Source organism: Natator depressus, chromosome 2 (assembly GCF_965152275.1).
Source record: "Natator depressus isolate rNatDep1 chromosome 2, rNatDep2.hap1, whole genome shotgun sequence".
Classification (NCBI taxonomy): domain Eukaryota; kingdom Metazoa; phylum Chordata; order Testudines; family Cheloniidae; genus Natator; species Natator depressus.
Genome location: NC_134235.1, coordinates 106,871,547 through 106,874,001, shown reverse-complemented (window position 1 = coordinate 106,874,001; position 2,455 = coordinate 106,871,547).

Below are 2,455 nucleotides of genomic sequence, written 5' to 3'. Positions count from 1 at the left end.
AAAAACTGCCCAAGCTGGAAAATAACACTCCACCTTCATGAATCTTTGTCTTATTTTTTAATTTGTATGTTTCCCGTTATGTTGTTTTCTGGTGTCTTAGGCATAGCCTTGATATAAGAAAGGGTTGTGGGAAGATATGATCTCATCTGTTTTCTTTGCAAATGGGAGGATTAATGTTAATTTTACAGTAATCATATATTTTTATTGCAGATTCTGTCTCGTAACTGACAAAACTATTCAAATTTGAAATTGTTTTAATCAATTAATTTTGAATCAGAATAGTATTCAAGTTTTATTTTAAACCTTGCCATTAATTGAAATTTTCCATTGCAAATTTTAGCCAGCTTGGATTTCTATGTTGGTCAGTCTCTGGAAAAGCTGATTTTACTTCAAAACATTTCAAAGTCTAATAAGAGAAGGATTGAATGAGCAGAATCCAGCACCAACAACATATTAGAAATATCTAGCAATACCGAGATGTCTGTATGGCACTTTGCACAGTGGGGCCCCTCTTGCTGGTTGAGAACTCTAGTTGCTATTGCAATATTATTAATAATAATAATTAATAATAATTAATAATGCATTATCATGATATTTATTTGTTGTGGCTTATACTACATAATGCCTTGAAGTACAGCTGAGGCTGTGAGTTCTTCATGACCCTTTTATGATCCTTGCCCATGACTGGAGCTCTTAGGCACTCCAATACTGCTACTAATTAATAATTTCCAAGTCCAAACTTTGTTTCTTAAAACAAAAAAAACATTTAAAAAAGCGTCCCAATACAGAATGTGCAAACAGAATGCTAAAGATGATGAAAGGTAATTCACTTTTCAGATAAAATATAAGTGAACAAATTTAAAGCCGCATGTACAGTGGAAAAAGTTTCATATCTCCCCACAACAGGATGAAAGGTAGCAAAAAAGATAGGCAGAAAACAAAGAGAGCAGGTGTGGAGGAGTGGTAACTGTGCCACTCCCTCACTAGCTCAACTGGCTGGAATGAATACTTATCCCTCCATAGATTGATTAATCCAGTGTCATAAAGGTCTGCCAAGAGGAAGACTGAAAAGGTTTTATAATAGACTTACAGGGTATGACTGCACAGCAAAAAACCTTTGTGAGAAGTGAGTCTCAGAGCCAGGTCAACCGATTCAGGCTCACGGGGCTTGTGCTGTTTTTTATTTTTTTATTTTTTTATAGCAGTTTAGATGTCTGGGTCTTGGGCTCCAAGACCTGCTCCCCTTGTTGGGTTTCAGAGCCCAGGCTCCTCCCCAAGCCCAAACAACTCTGCTACTATTTTTAGCCCCACAGTATAAGCTGGAATCAGTTAACCTGGGTTCCAAGACTTGCTGCCTTGTTTGTTTGTTTGTTTTGGCTGAGTAGATGTACCCACAGAAGCTTATAGTTAGTCATGTACAGCATATATCTGTGTACAGGCTAGTAAACAGTGACAGCAGAACACTTTGGGGGCAATGCCCAAAAAGTGAGCAATTTTAAAAGTGAGTTTTCTATCTGGCTGCCAGTAAATTAGGAGAAGGAGCTATAGACCATCAGCTCTGCCCAGTTCTAACATTAACTGTACATAAATGAGGCTAAAGGGGCTTGAGGAAGCTCTTGAAGTTTCATGTTTTCTTAAGGAAACTTTGGTTTGCTGATAGCTCTGTTTTTATACTTGTCTTAAACACCTGTTCACTCGTTTCTTTAATATCACCATTAGAAGCTGTAGTCATTTTGGTTTAATGTTGGTGGGCAAGTTTCTCCTCATCTGGTGCAGTTCTACAGTGTCTTGCTGAGTGGCATATAGAGTGTGCCATGCTCGCTTGTGCTGTAGGCCGTCAAGTTGACCTACACCTTTTTCCTCTGACACCCCATAACATATTCATGCCATACTATAGGACTTAGTGTCAGCATAACCATCCCAAACCATGTTTTGTATACAATGCAAAACAATGTACCCTCTTTCATACAAAGGCATCGCAAAGTGCTTCACAGTGGATTAGTCTATATTATATAGGGATCCTGGCAATTTGTGTCGGTTATACTATATCCTACAAGTAGCTTCTATGGATGGCTACGGTAGGATCCTGTGAACAAGAATACAAAGGTTATATTTAGGGGGAATGTACTGATCATGGTAAAACTGGGAGATTGAGGTAGAATGATTTGTTTATTGCACTAGAAAGAAGATTAAGTACCATAGGACAGGGAGAAGAGAGCAGTCTTGAAGTGGGCTCTGGAGAGAGTCAAGGGGCCACATTTTCCTTTCACCTACCCCAGTTTAACTCCACTGAGAGCAGTGGAGTTATTCCTGACATTATACCAACTGAAAGTAACTGGTGAATCAGACACAAGGAGTCACTAAGAGAGCAAGGGGCCCGTAGATTTAGTGCTCATAGCTTTTAGTTGCTCTTCTTTGATGAAAGCAAATAGATTAAAACATCATTATCAGGTGA